The 14,992-nt window shown below is 33.6% G+C and overlaps 2 pseudogenes across 1 annotated transcript in view; both read right to left on the bottom strand.

The window, feature by feature from the left end:
* The window catches only part of LOC143626810 (proline--tRNA ligase, cytoplasmic-like), a 265,181-nt pseudogene that overhangs the window by 116,475 nt on the left and 133,714 nt on the right, over window positions 1-14,992 (bottom strand). The gene's annotated exons all lie outside the window — the stretch shown is intronic.
* On the bottom strand, window positions 3,635-5,766 carry LOC143626804 (ABC transporter G family member 20 pseudogene; annotated as a pseudogene).

The raw sequence follows: 14,992 nt of genomic DNA on the forward strand, positions 1-14,992 counted from the left end.
ATAAATTCAAAGATTCTTTTAATAAATAATTATTATTATTTTCAGACAAAGACGTAATCGACTATGTATACATTCAACTTGTAATTACAGTTAATGGTTGTAAGATGATTGTTTAACAACCAATTGGTTATGACATAAATGTGACATGCCTTCTTTACTTGAAAAACAGAAGGTTTCCTACTAGCAAATATTAATCTGACAGCAACAATTAGACATGAAAAGTAAAAAACCAAATATTTGTAATAACCATTTGTTTTTAACGATCAAGTGGCCAAGTGCTTGTATAGTTGTATATCCTTGAATTAAAGCTAAGACAAGTGCGTATCATTCACCTAAAAAGTTCTTAACCTCAACTTTATATTTTTCATAAAGTCTTATATGTAACCATGTCTTCAGAGACGTGCAAATATATAAAATTATATCTAATTCGCCCATCCAAGTCAATCTGGTTTTGCATCTGCTCATCCTCTCTCGATAATGAGGGTTTCCACAGCTTTAGTCGTCTTTGTCTGTATCCTTGTCACATGTCCAAGCCATCTCAATCTTATCCCTTTATCGTATCTGATATACTAGTCGTCGCTTATCATTCCCGAAAAACCTCATTCATTTAAATGCATAATACATTAAAAAGGGATTTGAACATATATTGTGTGCGACTCATTGTGTAGCAACCGAACTCTATTAGTGACTAAACCACTTAGAAGTTCGAACTAGGCTCGATTTGTACTTTTCGGTAAATACCTCCTTATTAGAACATGGCTATATTCTAGGTAAATATATTCAAATATAAGCTGTGTAACCACACACTCGTATTTTTTTTTGAACGGCGACTTTCTCAGTTAAGTGATAACGCGACCGGATTCACGGCCCTATCACCCTCGGTCCAGACTATGTTGACATTATCGGGACCCACGCTGGAACCTAAGGATCATTTGGCATTCCCGGTAAAACCCCCGCTCACCCCGCCCGAAGGCACGACAGGTTTTATGCATCAGAGAAAATCCGGTCGGCATCAGGGATCAAACCCGGGTCTCCCCGTGTCTTCCCATCCTTTGCCTGGCCAACTGGGCTAGCCCAGCTGGTTAACCACGCACTCGTATTAGTGAATAGTGATATCCTATACGTGACAAAATAACAACTCCTTATCAAAATTGTTGAACCAAGCAGGAAAACCATCCATGAATCGTCAAATGGACTTGTCACAATATGTGAGTCCATGGACCATAACCCTTAAGTTGATTTTGGAGTGAAGAAATTAAATCATATAAATATTGAGGTAAAAAGGTGAACCTAAATTAAATTAAAATGTTGGTACCATAATAAAGGGTTGAGTTATTCTACAAAGGACAATAAAAATAAGAAGTGTGAAAAGTCATAATTAATTGACATATGTTAAATGAAGACCAAAGGAAAAATGGTATAAAAGTAATAATACATATTTTCTCTCTTTATATGCAAGTCACATGTTAATTCCTTATAATTTTATAATGTCTATAACTTTTTCATATGATATTTAAAAAAAATAAAAAAAAACCTACCATAATAACAAGTGTTTTTTTGTCTTTAATATGAGTATGATTTTGTTATATAAAAATTAAAACAAAAATTTCGTCATTGTGTCTTTTTTCGTCATTGTGCCTTTTTATTTGTCATTGTGTTTCTTTCGTCATTGCGTCTTTCAACTCATCATTGTGTTTTTTTTAATACCAATAACACCGTTATGTAATAATAATATGTAAATATAATGAAAAATACCAAAAAATTATCTAATACATAAAACACAATTATGAATACATATTACACAATGACCTGAAACGTAAAACACAATGATGAATAAATATAACACAATGACCTGGAACGTAAGACATGATGGTGAATACATATAACATAATGATCTAAAATGTAAAATACAACGGAAACTACATATCACACAATGACTTGAATTTAATACACAATGAACATAATATTATTTTTCTCAAATTAAATGAATGCCACATGTCAATTCCGAAAAAAGACAATGAACGTATTATATAATGACTAGGACATAATGATAAGTAGAAAGACAAATATTGGGCACAGAGACACAATGACGAACAAAATGATACAATGATGTAAATATTTGTTTTAATTTTTTATCTTTAATATGAGCATAAGTTGAAAAACACAATGACCAAAATCTATAACATAATACATAGAAAAAACCTAATCAAAAAACACAATGAACAACCAAATAACACAAAGTAAAAAAAACCACTATTTTTTTTATTTTCATATAACAATATGATATTCATATTAAAGATAAAAAACCGCTTGTTATTATAGTGAATTTTTTTTAAATGTCGTACGAAAAAATTATGGACGTTCTAAAATGATGGGGTGATTTACATGTGCATTGCATGTGAAGAGAGAAAATTATCACAAGTGGGTTATTACCTTAATGTCCTTCTCATCAATTTTTATTCTTAAATTAATCTGCACCATCCAAATTTAAAATCAATGAGTTAGATTCCTTCTCATTATTTTTATTTTTGTTGTACTTTATATTTTAACCTTAGCTCCCTGAGAAAACTCAATTGTTAATTGAATTAAAGAAGACCCACGACAAAGGGTCAAATTATAAGCATAACAAATAGTATACAATATTATTATGCTATATATGACGACCTTATAATTGAAATTATAATACATATGAAATAAATATCATATTTTAATTTACTTACAAAAAAAGTTTGTAGAATCACAAACAATCTGAAGACAAGAAGAGCTGGGAAACCTTAAAAGTTAAAATAACAAAAAAGAAAATTGTTTGGAACTCAAGTAGATATGTTTGCTAGAACCATTGCACCTAACTTTCTAGCAAAAATCTCAACTATATTACTTGTCATTTTAATCCTCAACATTGGCTTCAATTTTTTTCGTTCTTATAAATTATCAAATGTAAGGAAAAAAAAACTAGTAGCTCAATTTTTTTTTTGTTTATTTGCCAAGAGTTCATATTTTATGGTATACATATTTTACATATTATTATTATATTTATAAGGTGTTTATAAATTATAATATACATAATTAATATTCTGACCTTTATGCTGGAATGAATAGCGATTCATACACGTGAGCGTATTTTTTATGATTAAGCATTGTTAATAAACAAATTAACAAAAGTTACACCAAATAATTAATACACACCAAATATATGTACCATATTCGGGTAAGCCCTATTTTAATTAGGATAATAAAAATTATTAATTATTGGATAATTGCAAAGCAAAATAATTATAACATATATATATATTTATATATATATATATATATACATGTTTATGCATTTACATATTTATTATATTTACTAATAAGATTTTACACTTACACAAGTAATACTGTCCGGCACACAAAACTTGGAAAAAATCCCTTTTTAAATTATTCTTGAACTCTTTTAACTTTGGTTCCATCTAAGCTTTAATGAGTGATTTCAAGTATAAACGGTTCAACTTTTACGCCTCGTGATCATAACATATTATTTGCTAGCTCAAAATTAAGTTTCACACATTAAAAGGAGTAAAACATAAACTTCCCATCAAGAAAAAGAAACTTAATTGAAACCAAATACACTTCAAATAGAAAACAAATAAATTACACCATGGGATTAATTACTCATTTACCTCCTTTTATTTTTACTTCCAACCAATAAAGCAAAATAAAACAAAACCCTAAAAAAGAAACCCAATGCAATTGTGACCCAAAAGCACCCCCATTTGTTAATATCAGTCACCCCTTGTTTCCTCAATATATCTCCACCAGTTGTCAAACAAGTTGAGCTAGTAATACTCACACCAAGTGTTTGACTCATACTCTTCAAAACCTTCACTTTTAATGCCTCTGGAATCACCCCTAAAGGTGAGTTATCAAATATTTGAGTCCCCCTAACAAAACACTTGTTATGGTCATCAAACTCATTTTGTAACACACCTTGGTATGGATACTTAACTAGTGAAATATAATGAAACCATAGCCAATACTCGGGTATCTGATCGCGGGTAATGAAGAAGCCGCTAAACAAAAGGAAGTATGCGAGAATCGCCACCACGACCGTGTACCCAAGCATCACGTGTGACACGACACCCGAAAGGAACGTGACGAATGAGCTCCCAACCCAAAACGATGCGAAAATAAATAGCGTGTACATAACAAAACCCGTGGTTCCACCCGCTAGCCCAACCGACCAAAACGTGATGCACGCGAACACGAACGAGAGGAAGATTAACGACGGGATGGACATTAGCGAATGCGAGACAACGTAGGATGAACGCCGGTACGCGTTGTACGCGGTTTCCCTCATGAAAATGTACCTTTCTTGTAAAAACACGGGGATCGCTTCCGTGCACGTGTAGAACATCGTAGACATAGCGAACGCGAAAAACCCTAATCGTTCTTGAATCCCACGGGGCGAATTGTCGAGATTCCTAAACATGGTTGCGAGTATGGCCCCTGTGACGATAATCGCGCCTAGTCGAATAGCGTATAGTTCGGGAGATCGCCACGAGTTGAGCATTGAACGTTTGGCGATCACGACAACCTCAACCCAAAACGGGTTCGCAAATGTCGGTACCGAAGATGCTAGATTCGAATCTATGTTTGTTGCACCCGACACAAGTTTACCTCTAGATATGCTTGCACTTATGGTATCTTTTAGTGACAATTTTGCCCCTTGATCAACCAAATTTGTGTCACGTTTTTTGTTTCTTGACCATGATTTGTAAAAATCGACTAACGGTTTGGTTCCGGTGGGGCTTGATACTTCAAGCTCTCGGATGTAATCCAGAGCGAATTCGGTCCGATCCTCGTGTTTAGGGATCGGGTTACCGAATTCCGCGAAGAATTCGGGTAACTTTGATGTTTTGTCACTAAACACCATTTGCCCTCTTGAAAGGAATATTAACTTGTCTAGTAAACTCATTATTCTATAACTTGGTTGGTGTATAGACATAATAACAACACTACCACTTTGAGCAATCCTTTGCAACACTTTAACCACCATGAACGCGCTAGTCGAGTCCAACCCGGATGTCGGTTCGTCTAGAAACAAAACGATCGGGTCGTGAATTATGTCAATTCCAATCGACACACGACGTCTTTCGCCTCCCGAAACCCCTCTATGACCTTCATCACCGATGATCGTTTTGGCACAGTTTTTTAGACCTAATTGGTCTATTAACACTTGAACCCTAGCATTCTTTTTTGACTTTGACAATGTTCTCGGCAGACGAAACTCTGCCGAGAACATTAACGTTTCCTCGACGGTTAACATCGGGAACAACAAATCGTCTTGCATGACATAAGCCGAAATAACTTTTAACAGTTTCGACTCGAGAACCTCTCCATTTAACGTAACTGTACCTTTTAACCTTCCTTTCGCTATCCGATTCGCTAGAGCGTCGATCAACGTCGACTTACCGAGCCGCTAGCTCCAAGAACCGCCATGATCTCCCCGTCCCGAGCCTCACCCGAAATATCATCCAACAAAACCTTGGAAGTGTTGCTAGAAGTTTTGACAATATAGGAAAGATTGTTGAAAGAAAGAACAATAGGGGATACATAAAGTATTTGATCACAACCATTATTATGGCCGGTTTTCGAGTCTTCGACGAGTAGCATGAGCTCGCGGAGAGTAGAGGAAGCCTGGCGTTGTGGCCGGTCCAGGCTTGAAGGGCCAGACCGTGAGCCTAAAAATGGCAAGTCACTAGACATGGACATTGTGTCCAAAGACATTGAATAACAAGTTATGTTCAATGTAGGTTTTTATAAGATGAAACTCAACCGAGTTGTTGGCTCACTCAGTGAGTCAGTGTGTCTAGAGATATATATATTATGAAGGTTTCTTGACGAGTTGAATTTAAATTGGTGAAAAAAGAAAGCGATGGAGGTTGGTGATAGTTGGCTGGGAAGATGTACTTACTGTGACTAATGTGTGTCAAGATGTCATTTGGAGTGTAACATATACTCTCTTTTAATCTTAATTAACAAATGTGTACATATAATATATAATTATATACGTCTCTAAATTATTAATAATTTAATATCTTGCAATGTTTTCTATAAAATCCGGATACATTTACATTCATCAGAAATACAGGTGTAATCTAGGATCAAATTAAAAAGATAATTAAGTGTGTTATTGGTAACAGAGTCAGGTCAGGAAAAAAATCCCTAAAAAGGGACCCAAAAAAAATTAGAATTATTTATAGGAAAAAAATCCCTAAAAAAATAATGAAACATTAATAAAAAAATCATAATTTAAATTTAATAAAAAACAAAAAATATAAAAACACAAAAATGTTTCTATCGTCTTCCTCGTTCTAAAAAAAATAATAAATAAAAACTTGAAAAAGTCTCGATTTTGAGTGAAAAAAATAATTGTCTTTTTGTTTATCATTGTGTTTTATATTTATTTTTCGTCATTAATTGTGTTTTTTTCTTCTTGATATTGTGTTATATTACTTAGTATTGTGTTATATTTTGTCCAGCATTGTATTATATTTTACGATCTATTGTATCTTTTTTTGTTTATCATTGTGTTATTTGTTCATTTTCGGCGTCGTGTCTTTTTTCTCGACACTGTGTCTTTTCGTCGGTTTTTTTTAACGAGAATGACGGAGAAAATCTTTTAGTTTTTTTAATTTTTCAGTTTTTTATTTATATATTGATTATGATTTTTTAGCTTGTTAGTGAAGCTTTTAAAGATTGTTGCATGAAATTATCTGCAACCTAATATATATATCTATAATATATATAAAAGAAAACTCAAAAATCCTATGTTTCATGATGTGGTTGCTCCCCCTTTTTATAAAAGCCACTAGATTTATTGATTTTTAAATGGAGGCCTCTCATTGATTTAACCCAAATTCATGGGTATGGGTCTCACCAAACCCAGATAGCTCTTAAACGGGTTATAACATCTCCTTAAATTAAGAAATAATCTCATCAAATATTTGATATGAAAATCCTATAAAATAGGAATATACTAAAAATTAATATCCTATTTTATTTTAAAAAAAGATATTATTTATAATTAATAAACAATTTTATAATAAAGAAAATAAACGGGTAATGAGTATCACCAAACCCAGATAGCTTTTAAACCGGATTATAATATATCATTTATTTGTGAAACCATTCATCTCAAACCTCAAGTATATTAATTATTAACTTTCTTACAATAAATAAAATTAAAATCCAAATATAAATATATAAATATTAAAAACAAATAATGTAAAACAACCCCTGTAATACGAGGGATAAATCTAGTATACTATATTCTATTATAGTGGTTACTTGTAGCATGTATCAAAGCAAGCACACATATTTCTTAGTTTCTTTTTTAACACGTCTTCATGTGTTCACGAAAACATTTCTTTTTTAAATTTCAAGCCATACTACCGTACCATATTGTTTTCTTTATTAATACCCCTTTCCAAACAACAAAATCAAAAGTAGATGAAAATTTCATTAATAAATTTTTAAAAATTTTATAAATATTAACAACAAAATATCATGAACACTGGGTGTAGGATACTGGGCATTCGGGCAATCACTCCCATATTCGCCAGTTGCTAGTGCGATTGAGGATACGATGAAATCTTAAAGAGTGGTTTCCATGACTTGAGAAGTGCTAAACTGCTTATATTGTACGAATAAAGTTTTTTCGAGAACGTTATAGTTACTTAATCGTCGTGTAATAAATTTGTTTTAACTAATATTAAAAAATTTTAAGTTGCTTTTAAATTACACTTTAATTTTAAAAGATAAAGCATGTTTTTAAATTACACTTTAATCTTGTAGCTATAGAAATGATTATCTTAACTAAAAGGTTTGCTCTTTAAATAGAACTGATGTACCTCATCATTGGATCAAACTACATCATGTCTAAAAACAATGAAAGTCCAAAATTAAAGCAAACTTAAATTAAGAAAACTTAACAAGTACTTAAGACAAGCTAAAGAGCCAATCATTTACGTACAAAAATATTCCCAAAATGCTTATTTAAAACTAGGCAAAAAAATTCAGAAAACTTGACTGCAAAGTTATAAAATATTAAAAATGAGTGAAAAAAGATTCAAGCAGGAATATGCATACCGTAAGACCAGGGTGCCCAAGTGATGTTGAGATATCATACGCTAAAAGAAAACCATCATCTTCATATACTTGTGCCAACCACCAAAGACTATAATCCAAATTTCTAGCCATAAACTCCAATATTTTCACATGATTCATTTATGGAGCACTTAAGTTTGTGTCTTAGCAAAATATGTGTACGTAGTTAAACTCGCTAATAAAATACGCAAGTTTGTGTCTTAGTAAAATACAGTGTCATTCCCAATTTGATGAGATGGTAAGTTGGTTTAGAGGTGAATTAGGTGGTAAGGGTTCAATCCTCATGGTGTGCAATATATTTAGCTATTCAAAATAAATAAATGAATTAAGCGAATAACTAACGAAGAACTATGTGCATACGGGGGCCAACGAAACCAAGCAAAGGCTTTAAGCTCACACTTAATAAAGATCTTCAAATCCAACAACTTTTTTTTATATAAATATATTATAATGGACAAAAGAAATTTAATATTATCTATGGGTTTGGTAGTAAACTTAGTCGTTGCTATCACGAGCTCAAAACTTGTAATAAATATTTTTTTATTTTTATTCAAAATTGTCATGAAAGTGTCACAATCTAATTTTGATTTAGACCTCCAAAACTTAAAATGATAGAGATCTATACACATAAAACTAACACTAGGCATTCTACTTATACAACACTGACATAATATACGACCATATACATATATATGTATACGACAGTACTGTGTCCTTAAATGTTTTTTTTTCTTTTTTCATTTTTAAGACGTTCTTTGTTTTCAAAGTTATAAACGATTATTTATTTTTTTGTCAAAATTATATCTTTTTAACTTAGTATTTTAGATTATATCTTTTTTAATTAATATTCTAAACTAATTCATTTTTAATCTAAACTTTTTTTTGTTAGTTTTTATTTTTCAAAATATATATAAATTTTATTTGAAACTACTTTTTTTTAATTATCTTTTTGAGGATTGTTTTTTTTTCAAATAGTTTTTTTATCAATAACTTTTTTAATAATATATATATATATATATATATACACACACTTTTGTATAAAAGCTACAACATTTTCTGATTAATCTGCTTTTTTGTTAACTTTCTTTTTTCGTTTTTTTTAACTATACATTTATAGGTAAACTCTTTTACAGATAGTGTTATATATTTTTCTTTCGCATCTCCTATACACTAGATTATCGATCTTTCAACAAAAAGATATACGGGCGTATAACATGCTATATACACCCGTATAACTTGTAGTTGATTTGTCACATGCATGCTGCAATTGGATCAATGTTTACATGTAGTGGCCTCGTTCCCTGTGACCTCTCTCCTCAAGAACAAGCCATGGACCTGGGTTCGGATTTATGTGCAACCACTGCCAAGCAGAGGCTGCTGGCTGGCTGCATTCAGCCTTGTGAACTACCTCGTGAATATTTGCTAATTAATTCTTTTGTACACTAGCAAGTAACAACCAATTAAATCCAACCTTTTTCCTGCCCATTTACAATTAAGTTAAAGCTAGCCTATTAATTATTATACGATGTAAATGTTTATGTTAGTTAATATTTTCTAGCTGGTTTCTGTAATGTAATATATAGACATGTACAAATCGGTTTTAAATTAAAACCAGTTCGGGTTGGTCAACTTTTAATCAAAACCGGTTTGGGATAAACTGAATCGGGTTAGAAACTAGTGTGGAGGCAAGAATGTTCAGCCCGATCCAAACCGCTTTGGATCTGGTTGAAACCGGTTTGGGACAAAAAACCAGTTGTTTGCCATGTTTTCTAGATCGGTCAGATCCAAACCAGATTGAGGGAATGAAACTACGAACTGGTATTGAGCTGGCGGGTTGGGTATGGTCCCAAACCGGCTTTTTAGGTGTAGTTGGTCAACCAGGTTGGCAGGTCCAAACCGGTTATTTTACACCTATGATACAGTATCTATGAAAAATGAATTTTGAATTCTTTTCGGTTTCTTCTTTATATTCTCATAACTGTTAATCATTTAACATGATGTTATCACTTTTTTTAAGTTCAATTGTAGCCTTTTTTTTCTTCTTAAGCATTTGATTTGTAGTATTAATCACGCATCATCAGAAGTATAGGAGTCGCGTTGTAAATAGTCGAAATTATGTTAGTATATGTTTTAAGTATAATGTGAAGTCTAGGGTCTAGAAGTATCAAGATGGAAGTTTATAACTTTCATGTACATGTGTCAGTATATGTATGATGTTTGAAAGGTTTCAACCCTAAAATCACACCTTTTGTTGATCGATAAGACTGCCCGCATCAGTTTAGAGTAATTTTCTCCACAAACAGCCTAGTCAGCGTGCCACATCAATTTTCCATTCATTTTTTCCACAAACATTTTTACCTACAACAATAACATATTCATTTTTTCCACAAACAACCTCATAATTTCCATATCACCAATATAGAAGACCCACAAACCATCATCCTTCATCATCCTTGATAATGGATCTTCAAGGATGGATGACCTCCATAACACTTGCCTTTTCCATCCTTCTCACAAATCTCCTCTACATAAGCTATGGATGACCCTGATGCGGAATGTCTAAATAGGGGTAATCAGAATGTTTATTTCAATTCAATCAAAGTTCAAGTTTGAATCAAAGTGTGTTGTTCATATCTTATTGTTAATCATATTGTCTTTATCAATTCATTATCAAAGATCATCAAGTCTGAGCCAATATTTCTTAGATTCAATTCTATTATATGTTAAAGTAATGAAGTTAGAAATAAAATGTTTTAAAAGTTTTAGCGTTTAAATAAAATCATGATAAAAGCTATCATTTTTCACAATGTATTAGGAACTCATTTTTATATATCAAAATTTACATTATAACAAAAAATGAATTATACAAAACAAATGCCCGATGATAAATTCAATACTTATCCAGGGCCTGTTTACTATATCCAGATAAGGCCCATGTTGGATTGCGGCCTACAACCTACTTACCTCTCTCGGCCCACTTAGATTGCATAAAACCTAAAGGCTTAGAATCCTCCCACACCACCTTGGATCCTCACACATCATTATTTTTTCTATACTGCTCGTATAAAACTATACGGTCGTATAGCACCTAAATCATATCAGTTTGTGTCAGAGCTTGTTGTTCATTGTCTGTAGTGCCTCGTATAGCCCTATACGATCGTATAGACCTATACGGACCGTATAGAGTTATACGATCGTATAGACAATTTTTTTTGACACAATTTTAAATATTAATACGTTAATATTAGGGGTGGCAATCTTGACCCAAACCATTTCAAATGGGTCAATTTGGGTTGTTTAAAAAATCATATAGGTTGGTTTGGGTCATAGATTTTAATAAGATGAGTCAAAATGGGTCACTTAAAATTCCACCTTCTTATTTTCGGGTCAAAATGGGTCGACAAATTTAAATAAAATGGTCCATTTGGGTTAGTGTTTTAAGGAAATGTGGCAAGCTCGGGTTGAAACGGGTTTTGGATTGGAACGAGTTCGGTTTAGTTTTCGAGCCGACATGAGCTTTCGCACTGGACGGGTTGGGTTTCGGTATCCTTTGTTTCTTTTTGGTCGGTTTCAGAGCACTGGACGGGTTGGGTTTCGGTTTCTTTTGTTTGTTTTTGGTCGGTTTCGGATTCGTTTTCGGCTTTTTGTTTCATTGTTGTCTGTTATTTCAGTTTCATTTCTGTTCTGTTTCAGTTTTTAGTTTCGTTTAGGTTGATTTTTTCGGTTTTGATTAATTCGGTTCGTTTTTGGTTTATGTTTCATTTCCGTCGGCTTTCGGTTTCAGTTCATTCTCGGGGGGGGGGGGGGTTATTGTTAATAAAAACCCCTCCCAAAAAAATTCTAAAAAATTAATAAAAAAATCATGACTCAACATATAAATAAAAAACGAAAAATGTAAAAAAACTAAAACGTTTGCGCCGTTGTCCTCGTTCTTAAAAAAAAAAAAAAACCGATCCGACCCGTTCCGACCTTGATCCATTCCGACCCGGACCCGTTCTGACCCAAACCTTTTGACCCTAACCCGTTCCGACTCGAAAACAAAACAACCCTTTTTTTAGTTGACCAATTCCGACTATAACCCGTTTCGACCCAACCCAACCCATTTGCCACCCCTAGTTAATATCTTACATTTTAATATATTAAGTACGTAACATACTGCTCGTATAGCACTATACGGCTTGTATAGGCTCGTATAGTCGTTTTTGGGCAGCGGTAAAGGCAGGCTGACTTATTTCTGCAAAAGTTTTCTATACGGTCGTATAGTTATTTCTGCAAAAGTTTTCTATACGGTCGTATAGCCCTATACGACGGTATAGGTTTTATGGTGTGTCAGATAGCAATACGAACTATTTAACACCTACGTATAGGTCTATACGGTCGTATAGGTTAAAAAAGCTGTTTTTTCTATCCCCTGTCAGTAATGCGTAGTCTATACGACCGTATAGGCATATGGGGGGTGGTGTAGGAGGATCACATCCCAACCTAAAACGACGAGTGAAAACAATTGCAGCACTCACAACAATATATTTTTTTATTTTTTATTTTTTTAAAAGTTCAATTGGTTTTTAGTTGTTAGGGAAATTCGGAAAACAATCCATCTTTCCCAAGTTTGAATCCTCACACTGGTGTTATCCATATTTTAAAGGTGTATATGGGATGTATTCAAACTGAACCCCACCCCACCCCACCCCACCCCACCCCAACCCAAGTGATGCAATCAAACTCCTCTTCAAGTCTTCGTTATAATTATTTCAAATATAGACGAACATTACATGAAAAGTACCTAATATATAAAACTATAAATATAAACGCCCTTCATAACTGGAAAGTAATAATCATAAACTCCGGTATTTATTTTTGCCTAGGGGTAACTCAAACGTAGAAAAAATAATTTAAAATTCAGAGCCCCTAATTTCTCCTGTCAAGGTCGTGACAACTCATCTGTTAAGAATAACAAGTTGATGCCTAGGGCTCATTTTCTAAGTTGACTATATTAGATTACAGTTTTTGTTTTATCATATGTGTGATTCTTCCTTTCTGGTCACAAATCACTCGGCTCTTAATATTTCCAACTTGCTGTTGAAACACTAAACAACCAGCAACGCCAATCAACATCTCTACCACGACACACAAACCTTATGAAGTATGAAATTTGAAGTCATAGGATCATTCGTATAAAATAAATTGTATAATAAAAGTGTCTAAACATATTCTCACGTGTTAACATTATAAAGATATTAGTTTATCTTCTAACAGCAAACCATGATTTTAAAATTCCATTTAGTCCCTAAAAATAGGGATGTAAACGAGTCGAGCCGGCGTTAGTTCAAGCTCGACCTTGAAATTAAACGAGACAGCTCGGCTTAGCTCGAGCATGAGCTCGAAGTAAAACGAGCTTAAGGTTAAGCCAACGAGCCGAGCCGAGCCGAGCTTTAACTTGAACAAAAAAATTAGTCAGCTTAACTTAAGTCATTTGAAATCCACCATGACCTCCGACGTTGTCTCCGGCGCCGCCAAGTCTCTCGGCGGCACCGCCGTTGACTCTCACGGCAACTTATTCTGGCTTGAATCACGCCCCACTGAATCGGGGTTTATTATTATTATTATTATTATTATTATTATTATTATTATTATTATTATTACACAAAACCTTTTCTAACTATGGTCAATGCCGGCTTTGAAGGAGGGAAGGGTAGAGGTGCACAAACCGGTTTAAAACTTAAAACCAGTTTGGGTTAAAATCGGTTCGGTTTGGTCAACAAAAGTCAAAACCGGTTTATTACCGGTTTCGGTTCGGGTTGAAACCGGTTTCTTACCATGTTATTACCATGTTACGATCGGTTTTGGTTCGTGTTTTGATCGGTTTTGGTTCCGGTTTTAGCCGGTTTCGGTTTGGTTAACCGATTTGGAAGCGGTTTTGGTGGAGAAAACAACAAACCAGTTCTGAACCTACGATTTCAATCGGTTCCAAACCGGTTTCTACATAATCGGTTTCAAAACGATTCGATTTCTGTTTAATTTTCTGGTCGGTTCAGTTAACCGGTTTATTTGCCCAACTCTAGGGCAGGGTGGTCGAAGGTCAGGCCCGGGGCTTTGCTTTTAAGTTTACATATATTTTTATGAAAGAAAAATATGTACTTTTAATATTTAAACCAAATTACTCAACTTATTTTAGGCTATTTTTATTAAAAAAAAAAAAATGCTCATATAAAAGTTTAGTTATTTAAACAAAAAAATAATAATAAAAAAAAACTTTACTTTTAAGGCCCAATTTTTTTTTTCATCTTTCGGTCCGTCCAGAAAATAATTTAACGATTTTCGGAGACGGCATTATGCTGTTATGTTTGTTATTATTAATTCAGACGATCAGTTCTGGTGAAAGGTGGTGGTACTGGTGATGATGATGAAGGTATTGATGTAACACCAAATGAGTTCTCGGTGCGAACAGTTGCTAATGAATATGGTGGTGGTGATTTCTCGGTTTATGGAGATGCGGTGTTCTTCTCGAATTATAATGATCAGAGACTGTACAAACAGTCCATTGATTCTAAAGGTTTGAGCATTGATTACCGTTTGGTAACATGTTCTTAATGATTTTATTAATAGGCTACCTCTGAACTAGAGATGTACAAAAAAACCGGTTTGGGACCGATTCACTGCAAAGTGCAAACCGACGTGAACCGGGTTGACATGAAAACCGATTTCACCCAAACCGACCCAGCCCACCAGTTTTTGGGACCGGTTCCCCTTCTAAACTACCAAACCTGTTTTAAAACCAGACGGGTTTGAGGAAAAACCGATTAAACTGGTTCTAAACCGACCCGAATCGTGTTGGACTAGTTCG

Source organism: Bidens hawaiensis, unplaced genomic scaffold (assembly GCF_021521415.1).
Source record: "Bidens hawaiensis isolate Kalapana, Puna unplaced genomic scaffold, B.hawaiensis_p1.1 tig00004525_1, whole genome shotgun sequence".
In the NCBI taxonomy this organism is placed as follows: domain Eukaryota; kingdom Viridiplantae; phylum Streptophyta; class Magnoliopsida; order Asterales; family Asteraceae; genus Bidens; species Bidens hawaiensis.